The sequence below is a fragment of the Bidens hawaiensis genome, unplaced genomic scaffold, assembly GCF_021521415.1.
Source record: "Bidens hawaiensis isolate Kalapana, Puna unplaced genomic scaffold, B.hawaiensis_p1.1 tig00020348_1, whole genome shotgun sequence".
In the NCBI taxonomy this organism is placed as follows: domain Eukaryota; kingdom Viridiplantae; phylum Streptophyta; class Magnoliopsida; order Asterales; family Asteraceae; genus Bidens; species Bidens hawaiensis.
In genome coordinates, this window is record NW_027493099.1 from 202,766 (window position 1) to 222,560 (window position 19,795).

Below are 19,795 nucleotides of genomic sequence, written 5' to 3' on the forward strand. Positions count from 1 at the left end.
TCGGTCCGCATTGACTTGACCCGAACCGACCATTAAATCCAACAGTCTCCCACTTGGACGGATTTGGGTCAAGTATCACAACGCTAACAACTAAAGGCGTTCTAGCTACACATAGATGTCCCCAACCAAATATGACATTTTTAAATCCATAACCAAAATATCTTGGAATACCTTATTGCAAGATAATGAATTTATAGTAATCGTTGTCATCTATCCTTTCTGTATAAGACATCAATTGAACAATGAGACATAGATCAAATCAATCTCATACAGTGTTCAATTATTGTAGTTCTCGATATAGAGTCAAAGTGGTCCAATCAAACACACAGTAAGTTTGGGTGAGGCCTCACACTTTACAAGTTTGAATCAGCGGGGGCGCCAATATGTTTAACTGTTACATTTCAATGTAAGAGTACAGAATCTCGTCTTGACTACATACAACTCCCACTGAACTTTAGAACATTCCCAATCAATGCCTTCATGGCTGGCAGTTACGCAACAGCGGATAACATGATCAAAGAAAATTCCTCGGTAAACGAAAGTTCCAACATGTATCTCAGGTATAAGGATACTAAATGAGCATACTATTATCTAAACATCTTATGATCAAGATCCATGAAGATGATTTGATGCGAGTTACATCCAACGTCATTCACAATGAGCTCTGTGAGTTTGGAAGTCAACTGCTTGAGTCCAAAGTCAGAATAGTCTTAATTCAGAATTGTTCCCACGAGTCTGACCGACTACGGATAATTAAGAATGCAATATTCACGGATTAAACGTATTAAAATGAACACAGTTGTATTATTCAATTTTTGAATTTAACCATTAAATCAAAAGTGAACAGAGAAGTACAACTGATTAAACGTTCATACATCCAAATACTAAATCAAAATAAATCACTAGCAAGTCTAAGCCCAATAGCATCTCTATGCTGATCATGCTTGTCCTGAGTCATCGGCTTAGTGAACGAGTCAGCTAGTTTTTTTTATTTGTGTCTACTTTGCTTATGATGTCACCTCGTTCCAGTATTTCTCCTACATAGTGGAACTAAAAATGTGCTTGGCCATGTGATGATATTTGGGCTCTTTGGCTTGAGCAATAGCACCTTTGTTATCACATATTACGTCGATCCTTTTCCTAAACGTGGAACCAGATCGAGGTTGGCTATGAATTTCTTCATCCAAGCAGATTATGAGCGAGAAACATCTCGGTCATTCTGGAAGTTAGCGTCAGTGTAATATCTTACAGTGAGCTCCTCTTTCACTCCTCCAAACACGCATACGAGATGTCCGGTCCAGTGCATAATATAGCGTACATGACAGAGCCAATCGCTGAAGCATATGGAACTGCTTGCATGTGCTTTGTCTCAATGTCCGTTGCCGGAGATTGCGATTTGCTAAAACGGTTCCTTTAGCAATGGAACAGCTCATATCTTGGAGTTGTCCATTGAGAAGTGTGCCATGACTTTGCATATGTATGTACTTTAACTTAGCCCTAGAGGCCGCTTAGATCTATCTCGGTAGATCTTGATTCCCAGAATATAAGCAGCTTCACCAAGATCTTTTATTGCAAAACAAGATTCCGACCAGTGCTTAACTTCCTTAAGCATAGGAATGCTGTTTCCAATGATCAGTATATCATCCACATACAGGATGAGGAATGATATAGTGCTCCCACTAGCCTTTCTGTAAACACAAGGCTCATCTTCATTTTTGATAAAACCAAACTCTTTGATTTTCTTATCAAAATGTAGATTTCAGCTGCGAGATGCTTGTTTGAAAATCCACTCGCTCCCTATTGCCCGACCTTCGGGGGGTAGCTCAATCAAGTTCCATACTTGATTTTCATGAATAAATTGTATCTCGGCGTTCATGGCATCTTGCCATTTCTCAGATTCTGGATCCAAGATTGCAAATTTGTAGTTAGTAGGTTCGTCGACAGACTCGGCTACTAATAAGACTTCAGGACCATCTAGATGCAATAAGTATCTAGAGTTTGGTACGAGAGTCCTACTACTCTGCGAATGCTCGTGCTCACATATGATGTATTAGCAACAATAACTTGTTGATCAGACGCTCCAACTTCCTCAGGGGTTGATTGTGGTTCTTGAGTTTCTTCAAGATCGACAATGTTATCTCCAGTTCCTCGATCGAGAAATTCTTTCTCGAGGAAGTGGCCTTTCCTCTTGATAGAAATCATATTTGTATCAGGATGAAAGAAGTAATAACCGCTTTGGTTGTAGTATTTGACGAATGCGGGAGGCGGTCATAAGGGAGAAAATACAAAAGGAATGAGGCAAGTTAGTTCTACACATCATCGTTCAACCATGTTTAGCAAAGTTCGATTCCTTTTCTCGCTCATGCCATTATGTTGGGTTTGTGCCGGGTGGAGTGAGCTGTGAAACAATTCCACGCTCTTTTAGATGAGTGATGAACTCTGAGCTGAGATACTCTCCACCTCGATCTGATCGAAGTATCTTAATGGTTTTACCAAGTTGGTTTTCCACTTCGTTTTGAAACTCTTTGAACATTTTAAAAGTTTCATGCTTGTGTTTCATAAGATACACATAAGCATATCGACTATAATCGTCGATAAAAGAAACTAAGTATCTTTCATGGTTTCTAGACATGGTTCTGAAAGAACCACACACATCATTATGTATGAGTCCTAACTGATCACTCGCTCGTTCACTTCTATGAGTGAAGGAGTCCTTGGCGAGTTTGCCAGCTAAGCAAGACTCACAATTGTCAAAAGAGTCTGGTCCTGTGGATTCAAGAATCCCTTCGGATTTGAGTCTTTTAACTCTTGACTAGCTTATGTGGCCAAGTCGTCAATGCCATAGAAAAGTATCTTTGATGCCAGATCTGATACGTTTTGAAAGATTATATACGTTATTGTTAGTTTGAACATCAATCTCATAAATACCATTTCGAGGTTTAGCCTCAAAATAAAAGATATCATTCAAGTAAGAAGAAATAGCCATGCCATTAAAAACATACTTAAAACCTTGTTCAAACAACAACGAAACTGAAACGTTGTTTCTGGTCAAACAAGTAGCATACAAAAAATTATTCAAATGAAAAACTAGGTCAGATGGACAAGTAAAAATGAAAAACTCCAGTTGCCAGAACTGATATTCTCTTCTCATCTAATACGATGAGTTCCATGCTGCCTTTATTCAATTTCCTCCACTTCTCAGGCTCCTGCAAGACATTAACGATGTGGAAACCACATCCGGTATCAAATACCCATGTGTTGCTAGAGACAGTGAAAAGTTCAATAACGTATATGGAAATACCTCGAGAAGATCCTTCACCACTTGCTCTCTTCATCTTGATCTCAACAAGGTATTCGGGACAGTTTCGCATCCAGTGTCCCATTTGGTTGCATCGGTAGCACTGGCTCTCCTCAAGGGGTGGCGGTGGTATCTTTGGAACCTCTTTGTTAGCATTGGTGGCACGAGGGGCAGCAATGGTAACATTCTTCTTGCATTTACCCTTATAACCCCGGTTCTTGGGATTAGGCTTCTTGACACCAGCAGATCGGATCATCAGAACTTGATTGGTCCTTGAAGGAATGTTCATCTCAGCCGTCTTGAGCATGTTGTGAAGCTCCGGCACTGTCTTCACCCAGCCATTCGTGTTGAAATTCATTACGAAGTGGTCGTAAGAGCTGGGGAGAAAGTTGAGAATGAAATCCGCTGCCATCTCATCGGGCAGGGGATAATCAAGCTTCTTGAGCTGATCGATGTGCCCCTTCATCTTTAGGATATGCACACTGACGGGAGACTCTTCTGCCATCTTGAAACTAATGAGTTGTTTCATGGTGTCGAAACGTTCTTGACGGGCTTGTTTCTGGAACATGCCCTTGAGTTGCTCAAGCATCTCATAGGCACCAAAGTCTTCTAAGCCTTTAGCAAGCTCAAAAGTCATGGTGGCTAGCATAATGCAGGAGACATCAGCCGATGTCACACCCCAAAACACGTCCTAGGAGCATGACACATATGTTGGTACCATAATTGTAAATGATTCAGAGTTGCGTTAGTTTGCGGAAGACTTATAAAACTTTAAGGATCGAAATATAATATTTACATATATTCAAAAGACGGGATTATAAAATACCCGTTTAAGTTGTTACAAAAGTATTTCTTGTTTCATAATTACAAACCACCATTTAATTATATTAAGTTTACAAAATGAATCCGAGCCATCGGATATATCAGTAGCACTTCGACACTCCAAGCGCTAAACTTGTTCACCTGCAAAATGTAAATAAAATACGTCAGCAACGAATGCTGGTGAACACGCTGACACAAAAAATAATTTCTTTTACTTTATTACCCCTCGAGACTACGCCTGCCTCGGCCAATCGTGGCTTAGGAATAACAAAGTTAAATAATACATTATAAACTCGAGCCTCTACTCTAGGTCACCCCAGCAAACACCGCAACGTTCGACTTAGTTAAGTACCCGTAAATATACACAACGGTCGTACTCCCTGCAGGAGAGCGTCCTACGACCAAGGGTGGTGCGATGTGCCCATTCATCGCGTAGTACCACCTATGTAAGGATCCAGACACACGTATACCACAGCCTGAGGGCTAGGTTTATACTCTTATTTATAACGGTTTTAGAAACACATAGTTCCTTGTAAACAATTTCATATAACATGTTTGACTTATTTGAAAACAAGTTTATAAAAGTTTGGGGGCGTATTCACCTTGTCGCTTTGGGATCGGCTTCACTCACCGTCCGAGGGTCTTTACCTTATTTATCTCGCACCTATAGTACGAGTATAAACATTTGTTAGTTGGATACACGATCCGGCTTAAGACCTTTAGTCTTATTTTATATCTCAACCTAGATGAACCTTTAGTTCATTTTCTTTTTTTACTTGATAACCTTTAGTTTAAAAGTAATTTATAAATCTTTAGTTTATATAGAAACCCGACGTTTCTTCTTCTCCAAGAAACGTAATCATTTTCTTTTATTATTTAAGAATACTCATTATTCATTAAATAATATTTTTCATAACAAAGAGCATACATATATACTCACACACACATATACGTATCAATATTCAATATATTATCTTTCATTTATTTCATTGTTATGTTTTTCTTTTCTTTTATCAAGGTATCGAGTATATCCTTGACTTAAGGTTTAAGCCTTGAATATAATATTATATTATATTGATCTGTCGTTACGCCTAACCTTATTGGCATATTGGAAACCCTAGGAACTTGAGCAGCACTCCAACGCCGCTTTACTTCTCGATCAAATCTTTTCTCGACACGTAAATCGATGAACGCCAATCTTTAACACACGTTGGAACGTACTTCAAGAACAAACACCATCTTGGTCAAATATGAGTGGAGGGTGGCACGTACTTTGAGGAAACGTTGGTACATAAACGAGGGCCCAGGACACGCTTATCGAGGCAAATCGTTTATATGATTGGGATATTCTAGTAAGATGTTAGAGAGAGACTTGAGAACTGAATTTGGATTGTGAAGAATGAAATCCCGGAGGTTGCTATTTATAGACAAAATTTTGGGATCCATCGCGGTACGCGACCGCCTTCAAGGCACCCGTCGCGTACCGCGACGTAGCCTTGGTGAGTCAGACAGTAGGTCTGCCATGTGTCACCACGTGGCAGACGGCGTGCCACGTGTTGACACGTGGCGAACGACGTGCCACGTGTGGCCATGTGTCGGGACACGCGGTGACTGGTGTGCCACGTGTGGACACGTGGCTGGCCACGTGTCTCGTTGTCAGACAACCCATCGCGATACGCGACGGGTCTCTCTTCTGATCCATCGCGTAGCGCGGTGAGTCAGAGAAACAGAATTTTCAAATTTAACCCTCGAGTTTGGAATTTGGCAATTTTAGTCCCTAAACTTTGGAAAGTTGTAGGTTCCTGGACGGATCGTACACTGGATGTCTCTAACAACGCAGGTGCGGAATCCTTGCGTAGGTAGATACGAGTGTAGAGTATGTAGAGATCGAACACACAAGCAATAAAACAACCACGTTATATTGATAACAAAACACGTGACCCGAGGTCACTGTTACAGACTATGACACGTAACTCGGTTACTGAAAACTGAAACGAAAACCCTAAACGAACAACTACGTAAACTGTTCTGTTGAACAGTATATAAACACGACAACTTCGCCATAGGCGAAGTTGTCAATAACTTCGCTGATTCAACAAGTTCGCCATAGCGAACTTGTTGACAACTTCGCGTTTTACATAAATAATCATAATCAAAACATAATTACATTACAGACTCGATTACAAATGCTAGACTATGAACTACTGACACACATGTACCAACAGACTCCCCCTTGGCAGTAGCTTCATATCTTGATCTTCAAATCTTGAGTCTTGTAATCTTGCATCTCTACGCATGCGCCCCTTCTCTAACACATACCGAGACCACCCGTTGATATTTCCTAGCTTGATCCTTCCAAGCAGGAATGTAGAAGATCTTCTTCTCGTTGAGCACTTTCAGATCAGCCTTCGATAGATTAACAAGATGCATCGGGTCGCAAACCCGAAGTACTTCTTGTTCATCCTCATCTTCCATTACCGCCTCAGCTGTCTCGCAATCTACGTACCACCATTTTAGATCTTTGAGAACGTCCTTGGGCATGAACTTCATCGGTACTTCTTTAAGACACCGGATCGGTTTGTATTTCATAACCATCCAAGGTTTTCCATCAACTCTCAGATCTCTATCCTTGTCTTCGACAAGTTTTCCTTTTTGTGGTTTCAGTAGCTCAAACTTTTTCTCTTTAACGCACTCTTTCCACACGATCTTCGCAATGATTCTAGCCATGTTGTCTTCGCTTCTGTTTACCAATCCCAATCTGGCTAAATCTTTTACTTCACATTCTGGCAGTGTGTTTAGAGATCTCAACTTTCTCTGGAAGTACTGAATGCCATCGTACCTCTTGATCACGAAGAGCCGCAGCTGCTCGTCGTATAACCAGCAGATAATACCTTTCTTGGCTTCCGCGTATCCCTTAATATTGTAACTTTTTCTGAACATCTTAGGGACCGCCGGCTTCTTCGTCTTTACGAACCAGTGGGCACAACCCTCCTTCCATTTCGGTTGTTCCTCCCACTCAGCATCTTCCTCCACAATCTCATCACTCAAACCTGGTCTGTCAACCTCCGGAATCTCGTGTTCCACGGAGTCATCCACCATCTCACCTTCTTCTAACATGTTTTCAACCGTAATCTGTTCTCCAATCCTCTCAATCTCATCCACTGGCAGCACATCATCTTCCATCATAAACTCATCATCCTCCTCATCCAACTCTTTCAATGCATCTATCACGTCTTCAACATCAGCATCATCATCAACTGCTACAACATCGTCACCAGCTGCATTTGTAGACTCCCCCTCAGTTGTGGAAGCCCCAAGAGCCTGAGAGGTTCTTGGCAGCTCACCACCTGCACCTTCCGGTGCATTGGGATCATCGTCATGATCTTCTCTCCTTTTCGTCCTCAACTCATCACCCCTACACGTCTTCTCCCCCTGAGATGCCAAGAATGCCTTGAAGGCATCTATTATTTTACCGTGTTCAACCAGGAGGGCTGCTTGTAGTCGATTGGATTCCACTAGGCTCTGAATGGTCTTTGTCTGATCAGCAACAATCTGCTCTAGTGATGTAATCCTCTCGGAATCTGAAGTAGGCGTTGGAGTTGGCGGAACATCAGCAGCAGAAGTGACCGCAGGTGGTACACTTGGTAACCCTGCAGTAGAAGTGATGGTCGACTCCACAAATCGTGCAACTACCACCGGTGGATTAAGCGGTTGGGGTGGTAGGGACACAATTGCTGGGGCCGACGTCTCGACCGCTGTAACCTGTGCTGTAGTAGGAATAAGAGACATACCAGACAAGGCAGGTGGAGCAAAACGTACCAGCCTTGAAGATTCTCCAGCTCCCGAACCCCTACCTCTCTGTTCTCTTCTTGAACGTCTGAGCACTATCTGCACTGCCTCCTCTTCATCAACTTCGTCCTCATCCTCGTCTACCGTTCTCGGCCTCTTTCCTGTAATTCTCTCCCGAGACACCATAAGTCGTCTCGCTTCGGCAAACGTTTCGTCTAGATCGGAGTCAGCTACCGAAGTAACTGCTCTAGTAACATCCACAAACTGAGGACCCGAGACATCCATATCAAACACACCATGTACGCCAAAGGCAGCATTAAGATCAACATCTTCAGCAGTAGACACAGCAGTAGATACAGTAGCTGGCACAGCAGCAGAGGCAACAGTAGATACAACAGGCGCAGCTGATACAGCATGTGGTGCTGCCGCCTGATGTGGTTGCGGGTCTCTGAACTCGTCCCCTCCTGCAGGAACATACCCCGGATTGATGAGATATCCGAATAAGGGAGTATGCCTGGGACGCAGCTCAGGCTTGCTACGAGTGCTCGAGGTGCGGCACTGAGCAAAGATACGTTTCGTCACGCATTCGACGTATCTTATTGGGCGTCTCTGTGGTAGCGACGGAGCGACATGATTTAAAATCATCTGTAAGAAACGAGGATACATAGTGAATCGCTCGCGCGCCACAGCCCTTCGCTGACGATCGATCTCGTAGAATATTAGCTGACTGAATGAATATCGGCGGTTGTAAGTCAGCGCTATCATGGCCGACTGCATCGTCGCGCCCATCCCGTCTGTTCCTGCTTTCCTGCCGGACATGCATACAATTAAAACATGCATCAGGAAGCGCCCCTGATCTAGCAGAAACCCTTTCCTCCTCTGCGAGTCCCCCAGCGGACCCGAATAACCCATCCTCAAATAAGCTCCATCCCGGAAAGGAGCTACGAACTCCGTTGGGTCATCTCTAGTTTCTTCACCGAACTGCAGAGCCAACCGTATGTCTTCTGAGGAAAACTGTATGTTGTGACCATTTACGGTTGCTCGCATCACCGGAGGCTCAGGTCTGCAATCATAGTACACTGTCTGCCAAAAGTCTTCAATGTTAGGCAGAGAAATGGGCAGTGTATTAGTGAGCGCGTGAAAGACCCTTGATCGTAGGAGAAACGTGATAATCTCCCTGTAGTCTTCTACGCCTCGTGCGTCTGGATCCAACGTGATGTACTGGTTATGGGCTGGAAAGAATTGTCGTTGCTCATCACCATCATCACCACCAGCACCACCAATAGCAGCCATATCTGCACCAAACAAAACAAGTTAGATAGTGTGTAAGCAGCTCACAAGTTCGCTAAGTCCCACGAGCGAAGTTGTGATTAAACCTATACAGGCGAACTTATAGGTGAGGCGAAGTTGGGGACAACTTCGCTTCAACTGTAAGTTCGTCAAAAAACTGTTAAGTAAGATGGTATAGGCGAAGTTGATGATAACTTCGCCGAATCACAACATCGCCACAGGCGAACTTGAGTTCAAGGCGAAGTTACGGATAACTTCGCCACAGGCGAACTTAAGCTTCAAGGCGAAGTTACGGATAACTTCGCCACAGGCGAAATTAATCTCCTGGCGAAGTTGTGGATAACTTCGCCTAAACCTTAACTTCGCCTGAATCTGAAACGGCGACTGTTCAGATTCAAGGTTAAGATCCGATGTTTTCGGACCGATTTGACGATCCATCAGAGATTAACAACATAGATTAATGATATTGAGACGTAAAGGACGTCCATGAACACGTAACACAAAGTTGAAAAACATGGTTTTGAAGGTTCGACGACCCGAGGTCTCGAACCGGGTAAAACTATACCGAACGAGTAAGTATGTGAATGATATTGACCACACATACCGTCAATGAGCACAAGAAACTGAAATCAAGGATCGAAAACGGAATGAAAACAAGATTGCCGGATATAATGGTTTAGATTATGTTCGCCGGAAATAATTGAAAATAAGGTACTGTTACTGTTTCAAAGTCCTTATATAGGGCTGAGTTGGTTCAGGCGAAGTTACACTTAACTTCGCCTAGGCGAAGTTAAGCACAACTTCGCCATATTCAACAACTTCGCCCGTAATTTCAAAATCAGCCCTTTAAGTTTGAATAACCTTGCACTTAACATTTGAAATTTCCAAAAAAAAGAGTTAAACAAAAATGATCATGTCCAAGTAACCAGTTTTACAATAACACAACTACAAAAAATAGAAAAACTTATAAAAATTTAAACGAAATAAGGGATCAAATTTCAGTCTAGTCAGGGACCACTACGTTTTAGAAAAGATCCCAACAGGAATCATACTAACTATGTGACTGTCACTTGGATCCGTGTTTAGCTGTATTATGACATAGAGAAACAGGTTGTAAGCATGTAAATAACTTAAATGGTTTTCATTGTTTCTGTGATACGGATTAAGGTTCAGTTAAGCTCAAAATTTTAAGTGGGCACCAACTCAGAGATAATGATGTCTTCTATCTATTCTCAAAGCGTATTTGGCTATACCCAAGTCACCCCGAGTTGACTTCGACCCATAGTGTCTGATTAACTTGTATATTCTCGTTGTCTGCTTCCCGTTCTCTTCTTACTCCAGACTTGAGAAGTCTTGATTGTTACTATGTCTCATAAGTACTAAAAATATACATGTTTTTTTTTTTTTTTTTTTTTTTTTTTTTTTTTTTTTTTTAACCAAACATTTTTATTGACTTCGGAGTATTAAACTACTGCAAGTCCCGAATCTGGATCACTGCAGTGTCTTGAAATGCTTTCTTCACGGGAATCAGAACACTCACGGGCTCGTGTATGACTGGGTAGTCGCTTTTCTGCCTATCATTCGGAAAGATATGTGTGAAGACATTCAAAACTCTTAAGGAGTTTCCACATAAATTCGAGTAGTTTAAGTTAGTATCACATACACTTTTACACACCATAAAAATTACCATGACATACAATGACTGTTCTAAAGCCTTTTAAGCCTAATAACTTCACTAGTTAAGCACACACAATCAGTATATATATCATTTTCCAAGGTTGGATCAATTTTCTGGTAAACACAGCAAAGAACTTCTTACGAAGTATTAGACTTGAAAAGTAATTTCATTTCCCTATAAAATTTTGATTTCAATCGCCCCGATCACGTCAAAGTCGTCAGGTAAACGGCAATCCTGAAGATCCAATGGATCAACTGGACCGACCACATACAAGTATGTGTCCTTCTTACTAAGAATGACCGACTAATTTTCAGCAACTGAAAGAACACACGTCATAACTGCCCCGGTCACTTTCAGTCTTCCGGTTAATGGCTATCCTCATTCTCTAAGTCGAAACGAGGACCAAAACATATCCGAGGATATGTCCATCAAACTGAGGTAACCGACTAATTTTAAGCAATAATGACAAATTTTTTTTTTTTTTTTTTTTTTTTAAATAAACACAAAGGCATGGTTACTCGGGATTGATCATCCCGTTCAGCTCAATTAGGTTTTGAAATCTGGATTTATCAAACGCTTTTGTAAACAAGTCAGCAAAATTTTCAAGTGTATCAACTTTTTCGATCTTGATCAGTTTCTTCTCAGCACAATCCCGTATGAAGTGATGACGAATGTCAATATGCTTAGTTTTACTGTGCTTCACGGGATTGTTAATTACTGAGATGGCGGCAGTGTTATCAATTAAAATAGGAGTGAGTAAGAAATTCAGACCATAGTCGCGCAATTGTTGCTGAATCCACAAAACCTGAGAGCAGCAGTTGGATGCTGCCATGTATTCAGCTTCGCATGTTGAAATTGCAACTGATGTCTGTTTCTTGCACTGCCAGGAAACTAATCTTCCTCCAAGAAACTGACAGCCTCCTGTTGTTGACTTCCGACTCTGATTGCATCCACCATAATCAGAATCTGTATAAGCCACCAGTTCAACGTCTCCTCCCTTTGGGTACCACAACCCTAGCTTCGGCTTGCCCTTGAGATACCGTAGTATCCTCTTTGCACCTTTCAAATGAGATTCTTTCGGATTTGCCTGAAAACGTGCACAAAGACAAACAACAAACATTATATCAGGCCTAGAAGCAGTTAAATACATTAATGAACCTATTATCGCCCGATACAGAGTTGGGTCCACATCTGCGTCACCATCTGATTCAGCACCCAATTTGTGATTGACGCAGATTGGAGTATCATATGGAGAACTGTCCTCCATCTTGAATCTTTTCAGCACATCATGAACGTACTTCGTTTGATGAATGAACATCCCATCCTTCTTCTGATCAACCTGCAATCCTAGAAAGAAAGTTAGTTCACCCATAGCACTCATCTCGAATCGTTTCTTCATGACAGCTTCAAAATCCTGACACATGGATACTCTTGATGCAGCAAAAATGATATCATCCACGTAGACTTGAACCAGTAGGAAGTCACATCCTTCTCTCTTCACAAACAACGTACTGTCAATCAATCCCCTTTCAAAACCATTTTCCAGCAAGTAGTCCGATAACGTTGAATACCAGGCACGAGGTGCCTGATGTAACCCATATAACGCCTTGCTCAACCTGTATACGTGATCAGGAAAGTCTGGGTCAGGAAAACCCGGAGGTTGCTCAACATACACAACCTCATCAACTTTCCCGTTTAGAAACGCGCTCTTCACATCCAACTGAAATACCTTCATCTTTTTAAATGCAGCAAACGCCAAAAACAATCGAATCGCTTCTAACCGGGCAACAGGAGCGAACACCTCATTGTAATCAATACCCTCTTGCTGATTAAAACCTTTAACAACCAGCCTCGCCTTATTTCTTACGCTAATTCCCTTATCATCTCTCTTACACTTGAACACCCATTTTGTGCCTATAGCATGCACATTTCTTGGTTTTTCAACCAAGGTCCAAACTTCCATTTTCTCGAACTGAGACAACTCTTCTTGCATGGCCTCGACCCACGAGCTGTCCTTTAAAGCCATTTGATAATTCTTTGGTTCAATTTGGCTTATAAAGCAGGAGTACAAACATTCATTCATTATACCCGTTTCTTTTATGCTTGTATAAACACAGGTGTGCTCATTCAAGCTACTTCTGGTTTGTACACTGGAGGACACATCACCTATAACGTTCTCCAATGGGTGATCTTTGTGAATTCTCGTGGTCGGAACAGCACCGACATGTAAATTGTCTTCCAAGTTTGAAGAGATCTCATCTATGGTTGTTTCTGGCTGAGAGTGAAAAGGATTAATAAATTCATCTTCAGTTGAGGCCGCAGGGGTATCGATCGTGTTTGATGTGGAAGGTTGAGATTTCTCAAAAATATGATGTTGCAATATATTCTCTTCCTCATCAAGTATCATCTTCGTCACAGCTCTTTCGTCTTCTTCAGAAATTTCCAAATCAGGTACGTTAAATGACTTAAAAAGTTTAACATAGTCGAAAAGCTCAGCAGGTCCATTGCTTGGTTTTGGCGGTTGGTAACTAGTAATGTCGGTGTTACAAACCACCTCCACCTTGCAAGTCGACGTATTGAAGACCCGTCTGTTGGGAGTCCCAACAACATAACCGACAAGGATTCCCTCATCAGCTACTTCACCAAATTTCGAATTAGTCTTCAAAATCGAACAAGGAGACCCAAATGGTTCAAGACCGCACAAGTTGGGCTTCCTTCCGTGCATAAGCTCGTAACAAGTTTTTCCAAGTTTCTTAACTGTTAACACCCTATTTAGAACATAGCAGGCTGTAGCAACTGCTTCAGCCCAGAACATCACAGGAAGCTTCGAGTCTGCCAGCATAGTTCTGGCTCCTTCAATTAACGTTCGGTTCTTCCTTTCAGCCACTCCATTCTGTTGCGGAGTATACGGAGCGCTGTATTGATGTTCAATTCCCTTCTGAAGACAGAAAATTTCCATTTCAAAGTTCTTGAACTCTGTCCCATTGTCACTTCTGATGAATTTAACTGATTTACTCATGACGTTCTCAACTTTTGTAATTAGATTCTTCACCATTTGAGCCGTCTCGTCTTTCGTTTTCAGAAAATATACCCACGAGTATCGCGAGTAGTCATCAGTGATCACCAAGCAGTAAGAGGTACCTCCTAGACTTTGTACATTCACGGGACCGAAGAGATCCATATGAAGTAGTTCTAGAGTACCGGCAATTGAGTTAATCTTCTTGGTGAGATGGGATTTCTTGTGTTGCTTTCCCTTCTTGCATGCTATACATTTGTCTTCAAAGTTAAAATTTTTTAAGGGAACACCCATCACAAGCCCATTCTTGACAATGAAGTTCATCTTCCGAAGATGAATATGTCCCATTCTCCTGTGCCACAATTCTGATTCTGATTCGCTTGCTTTTGTCATTAAACAAGATTCTCCGGTGGCCATTTCAGTAGACCTCATGTCCATCACATATGTATTCGTTTCACGTGGAGCTTTCATTACTATCCATTCGTCTGGTATCTGAAAACCAGGCTTCAATACTATTGCTTCATTCTTCGTGAAATGGACAGTGTAATCTTTATCACAAATCTGCGACACACTCAGCAGATTGTGTTTTAATTCCTCCACAAAATTTACATTCTCAAGTGTCATTCTCCCATTCGACACAGTTCCTCTACCGGTAATCCTACCACCGCTCTCACCAGCAAAACTAACTCTTGCTCCCTGAACAGGTTTTAAGTCTTGCAACAAGTGTTTGTTGCCCGTCATGTGCCGGGAACAGCCGCTATCAACAATCCAAAGATTGTTGGCAGCCCTGTTCAACTGTTCCTGCACAATAAAACAAAGAGTTAGAATCTTGGGACCCAAGACCAATTGGTCTTGGATCGATACGTCCCGTACCCTGGCTTTCTCAAGTTAGCATCAGGATAATTTCTGTAAGTCCTGTTAGGGAATCTCCCTGCAGATTGAGTGTAATGCCTTCCAAACCTTTGAGAATTGAAAGTGTTATATCTTGAGGTTTGGTTGTAAAACTGAGGTTGGTTTTTATGAAAACTTGAATTCGTTACATTTTGGCATTTTTTAAAGTTTTCATTTTTAGCAGTAACAAAATGACGCTTATACTCAGTTTTATTTGGCTTCACACCTCTGAATCTCGGCTCCAGAGGGCAATCTGCAACTAAATGCCCTAATTTGTTACATCTAAAGCAACACCGACTCTCCAATTTCTTGTCAAATGTTGGTTTGGATGTAGAGGTAGTGTTACCAGCCGTTCGTCTCACATAAGGTGGGACGTACGGATTGAGTGGAGAACTCTTTTTAGAAACTTTATTTGTATCTCCATCGGTGGGTAACCCTACCTTCTCTTTTGTCTGATCAGATTCGGACAACTTATCCGAATCTGATGAGACAGGACTCGAAACAGAAATATTCACATTAGAAGCTTTCGAACTTGTTTCTCCACAGCTAACACTTGGTTTTACACTTGTAATCTTGATTGGAGTTGTCTGAGGAACTTCGAAATCAACAGATTTCTGAACACTTGGATTATAAGTATAGTTGTGGTTAAAGGGTGGTGGAACTTCATTATATCCGATTCCTACCCTCTTTGCAGAGGTACCTGGATCACTCACGAGGTGATCAAGGATGGCTGAGGAATTCCGGAACTGCTCAAGTTTGCGGTTCAGTTCCACCACCTTCACTAGGTGGTCAGCAATCTGTTTATCTCGATCAGCAATCAATTTCGTTTTTTCCTCTAAAACTTCATAACTAAGATCAATTATTTCAATTTTCTCAGCAAGTTTAATTTTTAAGCTTTGAACGTCTTTTTCACAAGCTTTTATTTTAATTTTATAACTCGTTTCTCTTGCTTTCGTAAAATGGTGATCTTCTTTAATAGTTTTAAAGTCAGCATCTAAATGGACATACTGATCAGTTATCGTTTTAAGTTGCTCAGACAAATTCTCACAACTAGTACAAATATCCTTAGTACTTACCTCGGAGCGATTATCCTTGTCATCTGCCATGAAAGCTGTTTCTTCTTCAGTAGCTTTCTCAATTCCTTCAACCTTCTCACATTCTTTAACTTCAGCCTTAGCCATGTTCGCTTGCTCACCAGAACCACTTGAATGTGAGTTCCAGTTGTACTCACCTGCTTCTCTGGTCAACATGGCGTTAATCTCTCTGTTAACTCCAGAGTGTTGTGTAGGTCGACCTTGTCCTCGTTCAACCCTCTCATTTCTGCATTCCTTGGCAAAGTGCCCGTACTGTTGACAGTTATAGCACCTTACCTTGGATTTGTCGAACCCGGGCCTACCCCCAACAAACTTTCTCCCAGTTTTGTTCATAAACCGTTTTACACGCCTCACAATCATTTCCATTTGCCATTGCAAATCCATCTCCTCCAGATCATCAGCATCGATCTGGTCGTAATCCTCATCAAGAGCAGCAGGGTCCACAATCTTTCCCTGGATGTAGTTTTCGTAGGAAGCAATAAATGATGCATAGACTGCAAACTGCTCTTCAGCAGATTTTACACTCATAGGCATCTTGGAATAATTATTGCTTGAGGCATTTGCAGAAAAACTACTTGAGGATGCTTGAGGCTTTGAAGTACTTGATCCTCCAGCAACGAAACAGACATCACCATTCGAGTTTACAGAAACGTTTCCTTCATGAGAAGAGTCAGAACCTGACTCCCCTTTTGAGTAATAAGCAGCAGATTCAGGCCTCGAACTTGAGCCTGATTTAACCTTTGCACCATACATACCAGGGTCTTGTATCTGATCTGTTGGTGTTTCTTTTCGAACCATATTAAGCTCATAAGTTCTGAGCTTGTTTACTGCTGTTTCAAGATCACAATTTGGAAAGTCTCTGTCTTCCCTCATAAGAACGGTGTACATTTCCCACTTCGGTGGGAGAGCATCGAGAAGCTTTTCAACGATCTCTTCTTCTCGGTAAGCAATTGAATAATTGCTGAGCTCTGTCATTAGATGATAGTATCTGGTGATAATATCATCCAGTGATTCATTCTTCAAAAATTTGAAGACGGAGAACTGGGTTTTTAAGAGTTTGATCTTTGATGCACGGATACCCACATTCCCCTCGAATCTATTTTCAAGAGCATCCCAAAGCTCTCTCGCAGAAGTGTACTTTCGGAACGTATGGAGAACCTCTTGAGGAAGTGCCATTGTTATCGCAGCATGGGCCTTGCTTTCGGCCTCGTACATTTTCTTCTCTTCGTCCTCCATTTTGCTGTACTTCTTAACCACATCGCGACCTTCGTATTGCGCAGTTGGAGGGATATATCCATCCTGGATGCACACCCACATTTTGGCATCCTGGTATTTGATGTATTGGATGAATCTGTCCTTCCATGCCACGAAGTCAGTTCATTTCATCAGCCTCGGGGCCTTAGTGGCAGACCCCGCTTCTACTTCCATCTTGACCAAATCGGAGATGTTAATTGACGACATCCTTGCGAAAACCTGAAAAAACCTGAAAATACAAAAAAAATATTAAAACAGCTCAGTAGGCGAAGTTAAGAATAACTTCGCTTGAAAGTTAACTTCGCTGAAAAGAGAACTTCGCTGGGTCTTAAATTCGCTTGACTTGGCGAAGTTAAAAATAACTTCGCTTAGAATGAGCGAACTTAGGAGGTAAGCGAACTTGGGTGGAAAGCGAAGTTGCGGATAACTTCGCTAAGGCGAACTTATGAGGTAAGCGAAGTTGTGGTTAACTTCGCTAAACCTTATATCTTCGCCGAAAACCCTAATTCCAGTGACGGCAACTTCGCCTGAAGAATGGTAACTTCGCCCGAAGAACGGTAACTTCGCCCGATGAACAAGGAAACTGTTCAGATCTGTTTTTGTCAATCCAGCAGTTTCCGATCAATGCAATGGCTTGAAAATGATTGTCAAGCACGAGCAAAACACAATCCCAACAAAAACACGTCCCGCGAATAGGTCAAACGAGACGTTTTCTACACCCGCGTGAAATCCCGAACCTCACAATCGAGCCGATGGCTCTGATACCAATTGTAGGTTCCTGGACGGATCGTACACGGGATGTCTCTAACAACGCAGGTGCGGAATCCCTGCGTAGGTAGATACGAGTGTAGAGTATGTAGAGATCGAACACACAAGCAATAAAACAACCACGTTATATTGATAACAAAACACGTGACCCGAGGTCAATGTTACAGACTATGACACGTAACTCGGTTACTGAAAACTGAAACGAAAACCCTAAACGAACAACTACGTAAACTGTTCTGTTGAACAGTATATAAACACGACACCTTCGCCATAGGCGAAGTTGTCAATAACTTCGCTGATTCAACAAGTTCGCCATAGCGAACTTGTTGACAACTTCGCGTTTTACATAAATAATCATAATCAAAACATAATTACATTACAGACTCGATTACAAATGCTAGACTATGAACTACTGACACACATGTACCAACAAAAGTTGACAATTTTGGCTCAAAATTTCCGTAATGTTACATCCTCCGCATCTTGAAATAAATCTCGTCCTCGAGATTGCTTTACAAGAACAAATGAGGGTATTTCTTTTTCATTTCTGATTCGAGTTCCCAAGTATATTCGGGCCCTCTACGCGAGTCCCATTTAACTTTCACAATTTTCAAAGTTCTTCTTTTTAATTTCTTTGTTTTCGAATATTCTATTTGTATTGGTCTTTCAACAAATTTCAAATTTTCGTTTATTTCAACGTATTTTAATGGCATAGTCAAAGATTCATCGGTTAAACACTTACGCAAATTCGAAACATGGAATACATCATGTATCCCTTGCATTTCCTCGGGCAGTCACGATCGGTATGCAACAGTGCCGATTCGTTCAAGTACCTCGAAAGGTCCAACGAATCGAGGACTTAACTTTCCTTTCTTACCGAAGCGAACTACGCCTTTCCAAGGCGAGACTTTTAATAAAACTTTGTCACTGACGTTAAACTCTAATGGCTTACGACGGACATCGGCATAACTCTTTTGGCGATCTCGTGCCGTCTTAAGTCGTTCTCGGATTTGGAGAATCTTATCGGTGGTTTCTTGGACTATCTCGGGTCCAGATAAATTGATTGACTCCGGTCTCAGACCAACACACAGGCGTTCTGCACTTTCGTCCATATAACGCCTCGAATGGTGCGCTTGAATACTTGTGTGATAACTATTATTATACGAAAATTCTATTAGGGGTAAGTGGTCATCCCAACTTCCACCTAAATCAATCACACAAGCCCGAAGCATGTCTTCCAACGTTTGAATAGTCCTTTCGCTCTACCCATCAGTTTGCGGATGATAGGCAGTGCTAAGGTTAAGTTTCGTACCAACAGCTTGTTGGAAGCTTTTCCAAAAGTGAGACGTAAAACGACTGTCTCGATCAGAGATTATAGACAACGGTACTCCATGCAAAGTAACGATGTTGTTCACATAAATACGCGCTAGTCTATCCATTGAGTATGACTCATTGATGGGTATAAAATATGCGGATTTCGTCAATCGATCCACAATTACCCATATAGCATTGTGTTGTCTAGTCGTCTTTGGGAGTTTGGTAATGAAATCCATAGTGATTAACACACACTTCCATACGGGAAGTTCGGGTTGCTGAAGCAGTCCCGAAGGCTTTTGATGTTCAGCCTTGACTTGTAAACAAGTTAAACATTTCGCAACATGCGAAGCGACATCCTTTTTCATTCCATTCCACCAGTTGTTTTCTTTGAGGTTGTGATACATTTTGTCACTTCCGGGATGCATCATATACTTAGATTTGTGAGCTTCGTTCAAGATTTTCTCACGCAAACCTCCAACGATTGGTACCCAAATTCTATTACTGAGTCTACGGATACCATCGTCACCTTTGACTAATGAGTCAATGGTGCCGTTGCGTTTTTCATCGGCGATTTGGTT